Source organism: Chiloscyllium punctatum, chromosome 34, assembly GCF_047496795.1.
Source record: "Chiloscyllium punctatum isolate Juve2018m chromosome 34, sChiPun1.3, whole genome shotgun sequence".
Classification (NCBI taxonomy): domain Eukaryota; kingdom Metazoa; phylum Chordata; class Chondrichthyes; order Orectolobiformes; family Hemiscylliidae; genus Chiloscyllium; species Chiloscyllium punctatum.
Window position 1 is genome coordinate 65095756 of NC_092772.1, and position 19260 is coordinate 65115015.

At 45.1% G+C, this 19260-nt stretch overlaps 1 long non-coding RNA gene across 6 annotated transcripts in view; it reads left to right on the forward strand.

Moving 5' to 3' along the window:
• LOC140458914 (uncharacterized) overlaps positions 1-19260 on the forward strand; it is a 63925-nt gene that overhangs the window by 13332 nt on the left and 31333 nt on the right. For 4 of the 6 annotated variants that reach the window (XR_011953737.1, XR_011953736.1, XR_011953735.1 and 1 more), the window contains exons 1-3: positions 2066-2121; positions 3176-3282; positions 14998-15106. This is a non-coding gene — a long non-coding RNA (uncharacterized lncRNA). Of the gene's footprint in view, positions 1-2065; positions 2122-3175; positions 3283-8462; positions 8589-14997; positions 15107-19260 lie in introns of those variants that run through there. The other 2 variants (XR_011953732.1, XR_011953734.1) reach the window with 2 other exon arrangements.

A 19260-nucleotide genomic window follows, 5' to 3' on the forward strand; every position in this document is an offset into this window, starting at 1 on the left:
GCAGGACAAAGTGTGTGGAGGACTGGGAAACTTTGCAGGGAAACATAGATACATGTGAGTGGGCAATGGTTTGGCAAGTGAAATATTATATTCATAAATGTAAAGTCATATTCTTTGGTTGGAGTAACATTAATAAAACGATTATTACTTGAATTTTAAAAAAGTTACATTATTTGCTATGCAGAGGCACCTGAACATCCTTCTGCAGGAGGGTTAGTCACCAGGTACAACAATCAATTCAGAAAGCAAATGGAATTTTGGCCTTCATTGCTGAAGGGATTGTGTTTAAAAGCAGAGGTTATGTTCCAGCTGTATTGGGTGCTGGTGAGGCCACACCTGGAGTACTGCATGCAGTTTCTGTCTCCTTTCTTGCTCAAGGATGTACCGGCACTAGAGGGGGTGCAGAGGAGGATAACTATGTTGATTACAGAGGTGAGAGGTTTGACTTAACAGAGACTGAGTAGATTGAGATTATATTAATTGGAATTCAGAAGAATGGATAGATATAAAATAATGAATGGAACGAATAAAATAGAAGTAGAGAGGATGTTTCCACTGGCAGGTGAAGCTAGGACAAGAGGGCATCACCACAAGGTTAGAGGCAGCAAATTTAGGAGTGAATTGAGAAGGAACGTCTTGACCTTGATAGAGTGCATTGCCCAGGGAAGCATTTGATGCTGGTTCAATGAACGTTTTTAAAGATAAGTTAGTTTTTTTTTAAAGAAATAATTAATTAAGGAACATGGTGAGAACGTGGGTAATGGTTCTGCATCCACGAAATGATCAGCCATGATCTTATTGAATGGTAGAGCAGGCTCAAAGGGCAGGATGGCCTTCTCCTTTTCCTCGATCTTTTGTTCTTATGTTATGCATGCCTCCATCACTCGTGACTTGGAGGGGCTGGTGTTTTTTTTTATTTCAAAAATATACTTTATTCATAAAAAGATTTGATGGTCTGTACATTTGATCATGCCATACATATGTCCACATTTACAAACACAGATTCGAATTTATCCTTGTCATTTACAATCCTGTGCATTTTTCAATCTTGTACATATTTTTGGCTGAGGCATCAGCAGAGCCCAAAAAAACGTCCGCATGGGCCCCCTGTTCTTCTTTAGGCAGGCCGATCTTACACGGTGGTCTTTCCCCACCGCACCTTGGCGGCAGCTGCCCCAAGCTTCAGCGTGTCCCTCAACACGTAGTCTTGGACCTTGGACTGTGCCAGTCTGCAACACTCGGTCAGGGTCAACTCCTTCAGCTGGAAGATCAACAGGTTTCGGACCGCCCAGAGAGCGTCCTTCACCGAGTTGATGATCCTCCAGGCGCAGTTAATGTTCGTCTCGGTGTGAGTCCCGGGGAACAGGCTGTAGAGCACGGAGTCCTGCGTCACGGCGCTGCTCGGGACGAACCTCGACAAGCACCACTGCATTCCTCTCCAGACTTCCTCTGCATAGGCACATTCCAGAAGGAGGTGTGTGACAGTCTCTTCCCCCCCCGCAGCCACTTCGAGGACAGCGTGCGGTGCGGCAGAGAGTCCGCGCGTGCATAAAGGATCTCACAGGCAGAGCCCTTCTCACCGCCAGCCAAGCCACGTCTTGGTGCTTGTTGCAGGGGCTGGTGTTGGATTAGGAGGGACAAAATTAAAATTCACAGAACACCAGGTTATAGTCCAACAGGTTAATTTGGAAGCACTATGTTGCTGGTCCTTCATCAGGTGGTTGTGTGATTTTTAACTTTGTCCCTCACTCTTGTAACTGATAAACAGCAACAAAAGCCGTGTGCAAGCTCCAGCCAACAGTTGGTTTGTGGACAATGAAGAAGGTTATCTCAGAGTACAGTGGGATATTGATCAGATGGGCCGATGGGCTGAGGACAGGCAAGATAGGATTTAATTTAGATAGATTAGGTTAGGACAGCTGGTTGTCATAGACAGGTTGGACCGAAGAAGTGATTGATGTCAGCGGCGGACCAATGGAAAGGCAGGGGCGGAGCTGGAGGACCTGGCGGGGCAGTTGGTCCTCCGGCCAATCAGTGAATGAGGGCGGGACTAAACTATACACGTGATCATCCTCGCGGTGGGCGCGGATGTTCGGAATGTGTGTGTGCGGAGAGCTGTCGGTAAGGAAAGAAATAAACAGCAGGAAGCGGGAGGGAAATGGTGTTGGTATGGTCTGAGAGGTTTTACAATCATTTGGTACACATCGGAAAATACAAATTTGAAACTTTACAGTTCCGTTTTTGCAGCAAACGGGAATATGTCTCGTTGAGGAATCGGCCCGAGTGAGCGCCGCCATCTTTATTCGGGGCAATGAGTCACTGGGTACGTGCGCGGCCGCCATCTTTGTAGGGGGCAAAGTTCAGAGGGATGTATGTGCAGCCTTCCCTGGTAAAAAGAGTCAGAGGGCAGGATTTACACAGAGCACATTCAAACCCAGAGAAATGGATCTTTTTTCTGGATTTGTTTCGTCATTCATTTAAATGATTTGGATGTGAATAGAGGCCGTATAGTTAGTAAGTTTGCAGGTGACCCCAAAATTGGAGGTATTGTGGACAATGAAGAAGGTTATCTCAGAGTACAGTGGGATATTGATAGATGGGCCAATGGGCTGAGGTGTGGCCAAAAGGATTTAATTTAGATAGATTAAGCTAGGATATCTGGTTGGCATAGGTTGGACCGAAAAAGCCTGTTTTTGTGCTAGACATCTTTGACTGTGGGATCATAAAAGTGAACTCTGCTCTGGTTCACCTCTGGGTTCTCTGATGTCCACTTGTTCATTATCTAGCTTCCTCAGTCTCTCATGGGTGTATTTTTGCTCGGTATAGTATTTTACTATTACTTTCACAGCTGTTTTGTAAATGAATTGAAAAATGTAGAGCTGGACAAACACAGCAGGCCAGGCAGCATCCGAGGAGCAGGAGAATCGACGTTTTGGGCAGAAGCCCTTCTTCAGGAATGTAAATGAATTGTCCACTGCTGCTTGGCTCCTGACCATACGCTGTTCGATTATCATGTTATTTTTTCCACAATATCTTTGACAGTCAAGAATTCTTTTTTCCAATAAGCGAGTGCATTTTCCTTCAATTTCTGACAGTCAAATTCTGCACCATTTTCATTCCCTGTAATTCATGTTGTACTCCCTCAAACATCAACTGTGTATTTCTCCTTCCACAGAAACCAGTGATCAATGCCAAAGCCTGGTTGCCAGTGGAGAGGGTGATGTTTGACTGACTTGTACTGCTGCAGTTTGTATGGTGAAGGTGCTCCCACAATGTGGTTGGGTAAGAGACGTTACAGATTATTCACTCAGCGATATTGAAGAGTAGAAGATATCTGTGCAAATCATCATGGTTTTAATTTCACAAAAATATTATTGAGAAGTTTGGACATAAGGCTACAGATGGAGAATATTGTGTACAGTAACCAAAACCATTGCCAAATAAGCAGTTTTTCAAGAATGCCTTAAAGGAAGAAAGTAGATCTTAGAGAGTTAGAGTGGGGATTCCAGACCAAGTTCCCTTGGAGTCTATAGAAACATTCACACAGGAGAACTCAAAAATAAACACATCATTGAGAGTCTGAACTAAAATGAGTTATTGAGATATGAAAGGGTGTGTGGTGCAGGGAGATAGGAATGATTACAGCCAGGAATTAATTCAAAGGTGCGAAAGTAAATGGTTGTTGCTTATAAATGGGAGTCTTTTGATTGATCAGCAAGTTTTGGTACAAGTGAGCAGTTCGGCAGTAGTGTTTTCAATATTCTTGAGATTATCGGGAGGGTGAATGTGGGATGCTGGCCAGGAGTGGGTTTAGATAGTGAAATCTAGAGTTAACAAAAGGAATGAATGAGAGTTTCAGCAAATGAGCTGAGACTGTGGTGAGGTCAGGTGATATCACTGAAGTCGAAATAGTGGACCTGAAGGGGGTCTGGCCTGTCATCCTCACCTCATTCAGCTGTTTATCAGTTTGTGAATCAAGTCTGTAACAAGCTCAGGGACTGAGTGGCCCTGGCAGAACCCAAACTGGGCATCGCTGAGCAGGTTATTGCTGAGCAGTTGCTTGACAGCACTGTTGATGACACCTTCCATCACCTCACTGCTGAGTGAGTGTGGACTGATGGAGGACAATTGGCTGAGTTGGATCTGCCCTGTGTTGTGTTGGAACATCCCTGAGCAATGTTCCACAAAGTCGGTAGGCGCCAGTGCTGGAACAGTACTTGCCTTCGTGGGCAGCAGATTCTGGAGCACAGCCAACAGTATTATTGCCAGAATATTGGCAGGGCCCATACATTTACACTGCTTATCCATTTCTTGATCTGATTTGAAATGAGTTTTCAGCCAAGTTGATTCATATCTGTGATGTGAGGGACCAATGGAGAAGGCTCATCCACCTGGCACTGCTGGCTGAAAAGCGCTGCTAATGCTGTCCTCTTATCTGTTGCATGGATGTGTGAGACCCCTCCATCGGTAAGGGTGGGGATATCTGTGATGGTTCCTCCAGTGAGTTGTTTAATTGTCCATCACTATTCTTGACTAGGTGTGGCAGAACTGCAGAACTCCGATCTAATCTGTTGGTTATGGGATCACTTAGTTCTATTTAGTGTTGCTTGTGGTGTTTGGCATGCAGGTTTGGTAGCTGCACCAGGTTGGCACCTCATTTTTAGGTATGCCTTGTACTGCTCCTGACATGCCCTCCTGCATTCACCATTGAACCAGGGTTGATCCCCAGCTTGATGTTAATGGTTGAGTGGGGGATATCAGGCCATGAGATTTCAGATTGGGCTGGAGTACAGTTCTGCTGCTGTTGTTGGCCCACAGTGAGGCAGAAGTTGCAGGGTCAAGCGGGCTGATTTTGTGGTTGTATTTTCCAGTGCATTGGTAGATGTAATGTGGTCCATCCAGTTTCATTCCTTTGTTGAGACTGTGCAGTGATTAATACAATGAGTGACTTGATGGGCCACTGTCGGGTTTCTTTCCCTCAAGGACATTGTCAATGGTAGAAAAACATCCCCAATGGTTCCATGGCAAACAGTAGATTCTTCATTCCAGTTATCCTTTTCTTGACTTCAGAGCCAACCTCTACCGATTTGGGATTCAAACCTGAAGTTCAGTTGTATATTTTAATATTCTTGATAAATGATAAATACGACAGGTTTGTTCACTTATTTTTAGAATCACTATCACAGGTTTTGTTTATTGTTTTGGACATAAAAACACTGTCCATTATCCTGTCTCCTCCATCCTCCCCTCCAACAACAAGAGTGAGTAGCACATGGAGTTTCTCTGTCAATAACATTGAGATAATCCGATCAGCTGCCTCTGCTTCTTCCCTCCCTCTCCACTCGCCCACCAAGCCAAACTGCCTCACAAGGGTGCTCCTCATTTTAGTCCTAAACTTGCATTTCCTCGAGTCCCTTGTCAAGCCTTATTAGAGGTCATCTTGACCATTTACCCTCGTGTAGCTAAATCATGGACATTCCAAATCTCTGTCTCATCCTCCTGCTTGTCACCACCCTCCCAACTCCCCCTCACAATTCACAGATATTGTTCCATGATCTGTCTGTCTGTCTTTTCTGGTTATGTCCTTCTCTCCCATTCTGCTAAAACCTAATATTTGACCTCACCGTCATTGGAAAATCCTGCTCCGTCTCCACTCTCCCTTTCCTTTCTGAATTCCTTGTATTTGGTGTCCCTCCAGGGTCTATCCTTGGCTTGTCCTGTTTCTCACCTACATACTGCCAGGAGGTAACATTGCCCAAAAGCACTGTGTTAGGTTTCACATGTACACTGACAATGTCCAGCTCTCCCTCCCCATCATCCCTCTCCATTATTCCACTATTACTCAGTTATCAAACTGCTTACCACGCTTCGATTAGCTGCAATTCACTCCAATGAAACACTGTAATTGTTAAACCCATTGCCTTCAGTCACTATTCCAAATTCATTTCCCTTACTGCTGTGTCCCTCCCTTTCACTGGGAAGTGTCTGAGGCAGAACTACATTCTTCACAATATTGCTCTCATATCTGACCCCAAGGTGACCTTCTGATCAGACATCTACGCAATCACAAACACCACGAATTCCAATCTCTAAAACATTGCTTGTCTCCTTCTCACCCCAGCTCCATTGCTACTGAAACCCTAACCTGTGTCGGTGTTGCCTTGAACTTGAGAAATCTGAAACAGAACCCTTGATTCCGCAACTGATCCAGAATCTGGTTCAAGACTCACCGTAATGGGACACATCCTCTCCATATTTACCCTGTCAAACCTTGACAGAATCCTGTATGTTTCAAAGAGATCACCTCTCATTCTTCCAAAGTCCAGTGAGTATATTCCCAACTTATTCAGCCTTTGCTTACAGGATAATCCCTTCAAAACAGGGATCATCCCAATGGATCTTCTCTGAAATGCCTCCAATAAACTGCTCTATTTCATGAACTAAAGTGACCAAATCTGTTCACGGTACTCCAGATGTGGTCTCACTTGCCATTTGTTTAGTTGCCCTAAGGTATATACTCCAAACTCTTACATTGCAAACTCTTTGGAATAAGGGACAGCATTCCATTCCCCTTCCTGATTCCATGTTGTAACTGTGTGCTCGCTTTCTGTGTTTCCTGCTCATTTTCCCCCAGTCCCCTTGTGGTGCAGCTTTCTACAGTTTATCCCAAGTTATACTTTATTTGCCAACTAGTTGCCCAGGTTTCCTGTGAATATCTCTCTGTAAACTGTTTATAACCTTTTGGAACTTTCCTGTTATGCCTTTTCTAGGAGATTCCCCCCTCATAATTTGAAACATGTACTAAGAGCACTGGGCAGTGGGAAGCATGCACAGTTGCTATCTTTCAGGGATACTCTGTTTCATGACTGGGAGGAGCTTGTTGCCCATTGGTCAGAATGGAGACATCTTGCCCATCAAGGTGCATGAGCCTTTCACACCCCACGTCTTATTGAGGAGGCTCAGCGGCAGCACGGAAGGAAAGAAAAGGAAGCAAATCCTGCTCTCCACATCTCACTGAATCTTGGGACATTCTGTCTCATGTTCATTCACATGAAGTCCCAAGGTGGAAACTCATAGAAACTCACATAGATTTGTCCTTGAAGTTCCTGCTAACCTCCACCAGGGGTAATGTGTACAGTCCTCCTGGGCCAGGAGGAGGGGATTGTATGAGTTTCAAACTTGAACTGACAGTGACGGATGTTATAAACTTGTATTACAGGCAGATATTCAGATGGAAATCTCAGTCATTGTAACGCCAAACTCTGACAGAATTACTCAATACATCAGGACCTGGATATTCATATTGTGTGAGAGTATTGTGTTCCAGATCAATACCATTTGCTGAATAAAAGTTCTCCTTTGATTCAAACCATCCTCTCAATAGATCTTCCCAAATCTTCAACATGTGTCCTGTAACCCTTGTATAATGAGCTGATGGGTGTAAGGTTTATTATTACAACGTGTAACTTTTGTAAACCGCTTTGTCACAGCTCCCCAAATTTCCTTTGCTACAAGGAGAACACCTCAGTTTCCCCAAAGCCCTGATTCCCCAATGTCTGTTTGCTCTCTATAAGGTACACATCAGGATTGTGTTGGAACATTCTCCACTTGCCTGCATCAGTGCACCCCCTCCCCACCACCCAACAATATTAAGGAAAGTGAACATCCTCCAAGGGAAAGTACTGTACCCGAGCGGTTTCCCATCCACCGCCTTCAGCATTCCCTCTCCCGAACCTCGAGGCACAGTGGCATCACTGTGTAAAAGATCAAGTCAGCATTGTCCTACCTGACCATAGGACTGCTCTCTCATGAGAGAGAGATGTCTGGTAGTGGTTAACCTGAATATTACCACAGCACATGCAAGGGGAGAGGTTGAAAAGGAGAGTCCATTAATTACGGATGGTTATTCTTGATGTGTATTAGCAACACAGATGTCACGTGAACAATTAATGTTAAAAAAGCCCCACAAATTCTGCAACTAAAATCCCCCATTCCTTGAACCATCCTGGTTAATCTCCTGTGCCCTGTCTCAGGGACCCTGCCATCCTTCAAGCCACAATAGAAACCAGGTCAGAGAAGATGATATTAGAATAGATGATACGTGATTAAATAATGTTTTTTGGAGGAAAAATGTGACAGAGGTTAAGCGGGACATTGTGGATCTCTGGGTGCATGAATCTGAAATAAAAATGGGTTATCCTGAAGGCTGGAATTAAAGAAAGGCACATCACAGAGATTTGAGAGGGTGGACAAGATTAAAGATAGAGAGTGTGTTGAGACTGGAGGAGATTAGAGGTTGGAGGATGTTGCAGAGATATTGAGATGTCTTTGATGCAGAGATAGTGGTAGTTCTGAGGCTAGAGAGGAATTACAGAGATAAGGATGAGTTGTTCGCTTTCCCAACCCGACCTCTTTACTGAGAATGATTGTTTCTCTGTCCTCATCTGCCACATCCTCCATAGGCCAACGACAATGAGAGTACACAGACAGTATGTTCCTGTTAAGGCCAAGGCTGGGAGGCGTCGAGAATGCTGCATGACCTGAGAAATTGAGGCTGTGGTCAAGAAAATGAAGGAAGGATATGTCAGGTACAGACCGCACTGTGTTTGTGTGAATCCCTAGAGGACTGTAAGGGTAGTAGGAGTATACTCGCGGGAAACCAGGAGGCGAAAAAGGGGACATGAGATAGCTTTGGGAAAAAGGTTTAAGGAGAATCCAAAGAGATTCTACAAATACACTAAAGACAAAAGAATAACTAGGCAGAGAATAGCGACCCTCAAAGATCAACAAGACTGCCTATGGAACAACAGGAGGTGGGAGAGATTCTGTGAGTATTTCATGTCAGTTTTTACTGAAAGGGGATATAGAAGTTAGAGAAGTTGGAGAAATAAATAGTGATAACTTGGCAAGTGTACATATTACAGAGGAGGAGGTACTGGATGTCTTAAAATGCATAAAGATGGATAAATCCCTGGAATCTGATCAGGTGTATCCCAGAACTTTGTGGGTAATTAGAGAAGCTTTTGCTGGGCCCCTCGCTGCGATATTTGTATCATCGATCGCCACAGGTGAGGTGCTGGAGGATTGGTGCCATTATTTGAGAAAGGTGGTAAGGAAAAGCCAGGGAACTATAGACCGGTGAGCCTGAAGTCAGTGGCACAGAGTTGGAAGGGATTCTTAGGGACAGGATTTACATGTCATTGCAAAAGCAAGAAAATATTAGGGAGAGTCAGCATAGCTTTGTGCATTGAAATCAGTACCTTGGACTTGAGAAAGACACAAGGTTTCACATAAAACACTGGTTAGCAGGTTCAATACCATAGAATTCTGGCGGAACTAGCTGTTTGGATACGGAATTGGCTGGAAGGTCAAAGAGTCATAGATGGACAGCACAGAAACAGAGACCCGTCGGTCCAACCAGTACATGCTGATCAGATATCCCAATGTAATCTAGTCCCCCCGGTCAGCACCCGGCCCATATCCTTCCTATTCATATCCACATGAAGATGCCTTTTAAATGTTGCAATCGTAATGGACTCTACCACTTCCTCTGGCAGCTCATTCCATACACGTCCCACCCTCTGTGTGAAAACGTTGCCTCTCAAGTCTCTTTAAAGTCTTGCCCTCGTACTATAAACCTATGTCTTCTAGTGCTGGGATCCCCCACGCCAGGGAAAAGACTTTGTCTATTTATCCTATCCATGCTCCTCTTGTTTTTATATACATCGATAAGATCACCTCTCAGCCTCCGACTCTGCAGGGAAAACAGCCCCAGTCAATTCAACCTCTATTCAACCCCCAGCCTAGCTCAAATCCTCCAACCCTGGCAACATTCTTGTAAATCTTTTCTGAACCCTTTCAAGTTTCACAACATCCTTCCAATAGGAGGGAGACCAGATTTGTACGCAACATTCCAAAAGTGGCCTAACCAATGTCCTGTACAGCTGCAACATGATCTCATAACTCCTGTACTCAATACTTAGTCCGATAAAGGCAAGCATACCAAATGGCGCCTTCACTATCCTATCTACCTGCACTCCAAGGTCTCTTTGTTCAGTAACACACCTCAGGACCTTACCATTAAGTGTATAATTCCTACTAAAATTTGTTTTCCCAAAATGCCACTCCTCAGCCATTCACCCATCTGATCAAGATCCCATTATACTCTGAGGTAATCTTTTTCACTGTCCACTACACCTCCAGTTTTGGTGCCATCTCACTAACTATACCTCCGATGTTCACATCTAACTCATTGATATAAATGAAGAAAGGTAGTGGATCCAGCAGTGATCCTTGTAACACTCCACTAGTCACAGGCCTCCAGTCTGAAAAGCGACCCTCCATCACCACCCTCTGTCTTCTGCCTTTGAGCCAGTTCTGTATCCAAATTGTTAGATCTCCCTATATGCCATGAGCTCTAACCTTGCTGAGCAGTCAGTGTCATAGTGCAGGATGCTTTTTGGACTGGAAGCCTGTGATGAGAAATATGCTGTCAGGCTGGGTACTGGGTCCACTGCTTTTTGCCATTTATATAAATGATTTCTATGTGAATATAGGAGCTATGCTTAGTAGGTTTACAATAGACACCAAAATTGGAGGTGCAGTGGACAGCAAAGTTACCTGAAAGTACAATGAGACTCTGATCAAATGGGCTGAGGAGTGGCAAATGAAGTTTAATTCAGATATATGTGAGGATCAGCATTTTGGAAAAGCAAATCAGGGTGGGACTTCTACACTTAATGGGAAGGTCCTGGGGAGTGTTGCTGAACAAAGAGATCTTGGAGTGCAGGTTCATAATTCCTTGAAAGTGGAATCATAGATAGGCAGGGTAGTGAAGAAAGTGTTTGGTGTACTTGCCTTTATTGGTCTGTGCATTGAGTACAGGAGTTGTGACATCAGTGTGCAGCTGTACAGGACATTCATTCAGCCACTTCTGGAATTCTGCTTTCAGTTCTGGTCTCCCCGCTATCGGAATGATATTGTGAAACTTGAAAGGATTCAGAACAGATGCAAAGACGTTGCCAGGGTTGAGGGATTGAGCTATAGGGAGAGGCTGAATAGACTGAGGCTGTTTTCACTGGAGAATCGGATGCTGAGAGGTGACCATAGAGGTTGATAAAATCGTGAGGGACATGGATAGGGTAAGCAGCCAGGGTCTTATTCCTGTTTAGGTGAGTCCAAAACTAGAAAGCACAGGCATGAGGGAAAAGATTGAAAAGGGATATTAGGGGCAAAGTTTCAAGCTGAATGTAGTATGTGTATGGAATGAGCTGCCAGAGAAAGTGTGGAGGCCGGTACAGTTACAACATTTAAAAGACATCTCACTGGATATGTGATTGGGAAAGTTTTAGAAGGCTATGGGCCAAGGGCTGACATATGGGATGAGATTAATTTAGGATATCTGGTCGGCATGGACAAGTTGAACTGAAGGGTCTGTTTCGGTGCTGTACATCTCTATGGCACTAATAAATTAAAATTAATATAGGTTTCTCTTTTATGGAGAGTTAGCAGAAGGCCAGACAATTCTCCTTGGAACTGAGAAGGTTAAGCAGTGATTTCGACCAGGAGTTGATTTGTTTCTAGGGTATAGAGTGAGAAATTTTTAATGTCACAATTTTTAGTAACTATTTTCAGGTAACTGGCAAATAATGCAAAGAAAAATATGAAGATTATTTTGCTCACTAAGTTCTGAGCATCTGCAACAGTATGACCGACAGCTGGATGCAGATTCAGTAGTTATTGTCAAAACAAATTTGAAATTTAACAATTTTAAGGAAGGATTTGGAGCGCTATGTCCAAATGGGAGGTGAGTTGGGATAGATTGGCACCATCTCCAGAGGGAGAGAGTACAGTCCCAATGGGCTGAATAGCCTCCAGCCCCTGTGCTCTGTGATACTGACCCATTCACTGTGAATGATGAAGCTCATCCCAGGGCAGAGCCGTAGAGATGTACAGCATGAAAATAAACCCTTTGGTTAAACTGGTCCATGCTGACCAGATATCCCAACCTAATCTAGACCCATTTGCCAACACTTGGTACATATCACTCTACACCCTTCCTGTTCATGTACCCATCCAGATGCCAAATGGTATAATTGTACCAACATCCTCCACTTCCTGACAGAAGATTCCATACACGCACCAACCTCAGTGGGGGGAAAAAATTGCCCCTCAGATCCATTTTAAATTCTTCCCCTCTCATCTTAAACCTATGCCCCCTCATTCTGGACTCCCCGACCCCAGGGAAATGACCTTGTCTATTTATCCTACCCATTGCCCCTCATGGTTTTATAAACCTCTATGAGGTCACCCCTCAGCCTCTGATGCACCTGGGAGGATCCCAACACTCATGTCACAATGGGGCCTGGCTGATTGACACAGCTTCAAACCAATAGGAGAGTTGGCGTGATCCTCCAGCCAATGGGAGTGAATGAGGAGTGGGTCCAGCAGGCCAACACATGACCATCAGCTTTGCAGGCGCAGTGTCACTGTGAGGGGGGACTGAATGTGAAGGAGTGGGAGAGACAGCAGATACTGGGAGAGAGATGGAGTTAGTGTGGACTGGGAAGGTTGATAAACACTGTTTCAGTCTGCTAGACCTGAATTAGATACTCCGGGTAAATTAGAACCAGAAGAACTGCGGATGCTGTAAATCACACACAACAACCAGAAGGTACTGGAAAAGCTCAACAGATCTGGCAGCATCTGTGAAAAGAAATCAGTTCACATTTTCAATCCAGTGACGCTTCCTCAGGAACTGATGTTACTGAGAAAAAAAGTCTGTTTTTATGCAGAAGGTAGGGGTTAAGGAGTAAATGATAAGTGGGGATAGAGTCCGAAGAGAGAGATAGGAGCAGTTGGACAAAGGAGTGAATAACGATCGGATGGGGGGAGGGTGAAGAGCTGTTTATGGGGACTGTTAGTGGCTAACCATAGGTAATGTGTACTGGCAGGCTACGTAATAACAAGGCCTGGTATGTGGGGTAGGGGGCAAAGACACTCGGACGTGGGAGAGTTCAGGACCTAAACTTATTGAATTTGATGTTGAAGCCAGAGGGTTGCAGGGTCCCCGAGTGGGAGATGAAGTGTTGTTCTTCCAGCTTGTGTTAAAGTGTGGCTCTGGAAAAGCACAGCAGGTCAGGCAGCATCCAAGGAGCAGGAGAATTGACATATTGGGAATGTCAGCATTTCATCAGAAATGTGGGTGGTGGAATACGGCTGAGAGATAAATTGGGAGGGGTGTTTGGGGTTGGGGGAAGCGAGCTAGGGAGGCAATAGGTGGTTGTGGATGGAGGGTCGTGGTGAGAGGGTGGAATAAATAATTGGGAAGGAAGATGGGCAGGTGGGACTGTTCAAGAGGCCAGTGCTGAGTTGGAGGGTTGAATCTGAGATAAGTTGGGGGGTGGGAGATGAGGAAACCTTGATGCCGTGTGGTTGAAAGTTCCCAAGATGGAAGATGAGGAGTTCTTCCTCCAGGTGTCGGGTGGCTCGGATTTGGGATGGAGGGCTTGCATGTCCTTTGCAGCGTGGTGACGGAGGGGGTGAGGGGTAGCCGAAGTGGTCGGCCACAGGGAGGTGGGGTTGGTTGGTGCATGTGTCCCAGAAATGTTCCCTGAAATTTTTTACAATTTGACGTCCTGAGAGCAAGGGACACAATAGGTGAGGTGTTTGGGTGGACAGGGAAATCTCTGCTGGATGTGGGAGGATCAAGTGGTGCCTTGGATGGAGGTGAGGGGAAGGTGTGGGCACAGGTTCTCCACCTCTTGCAGTGACAAGCGAAGGTGCTTGGAGTGGAGGGTGGGTTGGTGGGGACTGTGGATCTAACGTGGAAGTCACAGAAGGTATGGTCTCTGTGGAATGCTGAAAGGGGAGGGGAGGGAAATATATCTTAGGGGGTTGGATCTGATGGTGGAAAGAGCAGAGGATGACGCGTTGTTTATGGGTGGAAGGTGAGGATGGTGGGATTCCATCTTTGTTGCATTTGGAGGGGTGGGGTTCAAGGGCAGTGGTGTGGGAAGTGGAGGAGATACACTGGAGGGCATTGTTGACCACATGTGAGGGGAAATTGCAGTCCTTGAAATAGGAAGCCATTTGGGTATGTTCTGAAGTGTTCTTCCAGCTTGCATCAAGCTTCACTGGAACACTGCAGTAAGCATGAGACAGAGATGTTGGACAGGGAACAGTCTTGTGTGTTAAAGAGCAGGCAACTGGAAGCTCAGGGTCTTTTTTGCAGGCACAATGTAGCTACCATTTCCACCACCGCCACTGAAATGCTAGAAGGTTCCTGTCTCCTCCATTAACAACTTTCCACCTTCCCACTCCTTTATCTTTCCAAATGTTCCTGTGTCTCTTTGGGCTCTGTCCCCACCTATTATTTACTCTTTAACCCCTATCTCCTGTAGTCCAAAGATCTGTAGGTTCGGTGAATTGGCCCAGCTAAGGTTCCCGTAGGGTTCAGGGATGTGCGTTAGTCCGGGTAAACGGTGAGTAATAGAGTAGGAGAATGGGTCTGGGTGGGATAAACTTCGGAGGGTGGGTGTGGAATTGTTGGGCCAAAGGGCCTGTTTCCTGAAGGGATTCTAATTTTCCCAGCTGTCATCTGTTCTGAGGAAGGGTCACTGGACCTGCGGTATCCCATGGTGTGTGTAGGAGGCGGAAAGGGGAAAGGGGAGAGTGGCAGCAGAAACCGGATGGAATGTATCAGTGTAGACTGGGTGGGTTTAGTTACACTCTGGGCAGGTCGTTAGTCTGAATTAGAAACTCTTGGTCCCACGTTTGCAGCAAAGGGCCTCAGGCAGTGAGAGGTCCTGGGTTTTAGCCACCATCTTTATTTGGGGCAAGGTACAGCAAGGAGCATGAACGTGTCCTCTTCCTGGGTGGGGGAGGGGTGATTTAAAGAGGAGCATTTACACATTAAACACGTACGAAGAGAAGTGTTTGTCTTCACTATTCATCTTGCACTGACTGTGAGCTTTGTTTTGTGAATTCATTTTATAGGATATTAATTGAGAATAATTGAGACTGGGATCTCAATAAACAAGTTTCTACAATCAGCAGAGTCCTCAGGATCTGAATATCATTGGGATTTCACTGTGGAACGAGAAAGGTTTGTCTGTTCTGTTTGTGGGAAAATATCTTCAATATTTTTGTCAAGCCAAAAGCAGAAAGATGTTCGAGTTCATGGTTGGATCACCCTTGGGGTATGTGTTCAATTCTTGGCCCTGCAGCTGTGGAAGGAGGTATTGGCCTGAGAGAGAGCACAGATTTATCCAAATTACACCTCGTCTTTTTGCAGGAACTGTCAGATTTAGTCTCAATCATCCACTTTATAATGTTAATCTGTAATCTGTACCTGTGGAGTATTTAAGTGTTTAAAGTATGACATATCAGCTTAAGTAAAGATTTTTTTTTGTTATTATAATGGACATGTTTGAAGTGAAGGAAGGTTACTCACTCATTTAAATTCTCTTAATGGGAGTAACTAGATGAATGTAGAGAGACGTTGTGACAGGAGCCCTCAGACCCGTGGTGTGCTCCTCTTGCACAATGTGGGAAATAAGGGCCGCTTCCAGTGTCCCTAACGGCTATTTGTGCAGCAAGGGTTCCCATCTGCAGCTACTGGGAAACTGCTTTTCAAAGCTGGAGCTTGGAGTGGACTCACTGTGGAGCATCTTCAATACTGAGAATGTTATGGACAGCACGTTTAGTGAGTTAGTCACCCTGCAGATGAGGGTTACACAGGCAGAAAGGGAATGGGTGAACATCAGATCAAGTAAAAGGTTCAGGAAGTGAGTACAGGAGTCCCCCGTTGTTATCCCCTTCTCATACAGATACTGTATACCACTTGGGATTCTGTAAGGGTGGGAATGGGTGGGTGGCTTCTCGGGAAATCAGCAACAGCCAGGTTCATGACACCACAGAGAGCTCTGCTCAGAACAAGAGGACTGAGAGTGGCAGGGCTATAGTGACAGGGGATTCAATAGTCAGGGGTACAGCCAGGCACTTCTGTGCCCACAGACATGAATCGAGGATGGTATGTATTCTCCCTGGGGCCAAGATCCATGATATCATGGAGTGGCTGCAGGACATTCTGGAGCTGGAGGGTAAACAGGCCGTGGTGGTGCAACACACAGATACCAACAACATCGCTAAACAGAGGGATGACGGCCTGAAAGCTGGACATAGGGAGAGCAGAGATACATTAAAATGTAGCTCCTGAAATGTAATAATGTCAGACTTACTCCCAGTGCCATGTGCTAATGAGAGCAGGAATGAGAAGGTAGATCAGCTGGATGTGTGGCTGGGGAAATGGTGTACCAGAGAAGGGTTTTGATTCTTCAGGCACTGGGACTGTTTCTGGATGGGACCTGTACCAGCCTGACCGTTTACCCCTGGGCAGAGCTGAGACAAATCTGGTGGGGGCTTTTGCCAGTTCTATTGGTGAGTTTGTAACTAGTCTGGCAGGGGTTGGGAACTAAAGTGTAGGCTTAGATGGGTCAGATTCAGGCCAGGGAATGGGAGGTAGAATATTAGTGATGTAGTTAGCGGCTCAGAAAGCCAAAGGAAAGGAGGATTAAACGAAGATTGAGTCCCTGTTCAGCCATCAGTCCTGACATCCCAGAAATGTGAGTCAACAAAATATGGAGCTGTTTACATGTCTATTACTCTGTGTGTTTCTCGAAAAACTCAATGAGGTTTGTGAGACACGACCTGCCCTTGACGAAACCATATTGACGATCTGAAATCATATTGTTGTTTGCCAGATGATTACAAATAGTGTCTCTTATAATCCTTTCCAAAACCTATCCGACAACAGAAGTAAGGCTCACTGGTATATAATTACCTGGGTCATCTCTACTGCCCTTCTTGATCAAGGGCATAACATTTGCAATCATCCAGTCCTCTGGTACTGCACCTGTAGGCAATGACAACTCAATATCAAAGCTGAAGTCTTTGCTAACTTCTCCCTAGCTTCCCAGACAATCTACGGATAAATCCCATCTAGCCCAGGGGACTTGTCTACTTTCAATCCTTCTGGAATTGATAACATCTGTTCGTAACTACCTCGATCCTTTCTAGTCTAACATCTTCTACCTCATTATTTTCTACAATATTCTAATTTTCCTGAGTGAAAACCAATGAGAAATGTTTGTTTAGCACCTCTCCGATTTCCACAGTGTCCACACTCAACTTCCCACTTCTGTCTTTGATTGGCCCTATTCCTACCCTATCGTTTATTCCTCACATACCTATAGAAAGCTTTAGGGTTCTCCTTTATTCTATTTGCTAAAGACTGCTCGTGTCCTCTCTTTGCTCTTCTTAACTCTCTTTAAATCCTCCCGAGCTGATCTGTAAGTCTCCATCGCCTCATCTGTGCCATTTGTCTCATCAACACATAAGCCTCCAATTTCTTCTTAACAAGAGATGCAATTTCTGTGGTAAACCACGGTTCCCTTACCTTATCACTTCCTCCCTGCCTGACAGGGACATACCTATCAAGGACACACAATATCTGTTCCTTAAACCAGCTCCACATTTCCATTGTCTGCATCCACTGCATTTCGCTACCCCATCCTATGCATCCGAATTCTTGCAGAATCGCATTATAATTGCCACTGCCCCATTGATAAGTCTTCACCTGTGGCATGTACCTATCCATTTTCATTGCTAAACTAAACATAACTGAATTATGATCACTCTCTCCAAAGTGCTCACCTACACCTAAATCAAACACCGAGTCTGGTTCATGACCAAGCACCAGATCCAATGTGGCCTCCCCTCTTGTCAGCACTTTGACATACTGTGTCAGGAAACCCTCCTGTACACATTGGACAAAAACTAATCCATCCAATGTACTAGAGTTATAGCATTTCCAGTCAATGTTGGGGAAGTTAAAGTCCCCCATAACCACCACCATGTTACTTTCACTCCTACCCAGAGTAATTTTTCTAATCCTCTCTTCCCCCTCCCTGGAACTCTGTGGTGGCCTATAAAAAATCCAAGCAATGTGACCTCCCCTCTCCTGTTTCTAACCTCAGCCCACGCTACTTCAGTAGACAAGTCCTCATCAAATGTTCTCTCAGCCACCGTTATACTATCCTTGACTAACATGACATCCATGGGCCCATTGCGTTGCTTCAAATTCCATGAGGCAGCCATACTGTCTATGACAGACAGACTCAGTCTGGAACCTCCTCTCTCCTTAAGACCTTATGCACTGCCTACGCTCCTCCATTTCCCTTTTGCACGTTCCCTTTTCAACCCACCCCACCCCACCTGCATCACTCCACAATTGGAGCTGTCAAGAGCAGAAGTCTGTGGAATACCCTCCCTAACCTTCTCTAGCCTCTTTTAAGATGTATTTTAAAATCATTCTCCTTAATCAATGTTTTGATCATCCATGAAACACCTTAGGAGATTTGCCATTGTGAAAGATTCCATATAAAGCAAGTAGTTGTTGTTATTGCTGTACATTAGGGGAAACAGAAATGATGCTTTCAAAATTCTAACAAGAAAGTCACTGATAGGCGCAGTGTGTCGGCCAAATAATAACATCACATTGGGATGGGCAATAACAACGAAATAACTGATGCCTGTAAAAATGGCATGTCTATTACCATGGGTGATTTTAATCTACATGTAGATTGGTCGAACCAGCTCAGTCAGGGTAGCCTTGAGGAGTTCATTAAGTGTATACATGATAGTTTTTTTGAACAGTATGAAATGTAACCGACAAGGAGCAAGCTATCCAAGATCTGGCCCCTGTGCAATGAGACAGGAATAATTAATGACCTCAGAATTAGGAATCCTCTTGGAAGAAGTGATCACTGTATAGTTGAAGTTAGAATACATATGGAGAGGTGTGAAGATAAATTACCTGCCCTCGATCTCTTCATAGCCAACTGCCGCTGCGACATTAACCGCCTCAACTTCTCCACCCCTCTCACCCACTCCAACCTCTCACCTCGGGACGTGCAGCCTTCCACTCCATCCGTTCCAACCCCAACCTCACTATCAAACTGGCAGACAAGGGAGTAGTAGTTTGGCGCACCGACCTTTAGACCGCTGAGGCTAAACGCCAGCTTGTGGACACCTCCTCCTACTGCCCTCTTGAACATGACCCCACCTCCCACCACCAAACCATCATCTCCCAGACCATCCATAACCTCATCACCTCAGGGGATCTCCCATCCACTGCCTCCAACCCCATAGTCCCTCAACCCCACACTGCCAGTTTCTACCTCCTGCTCAAAATCCACA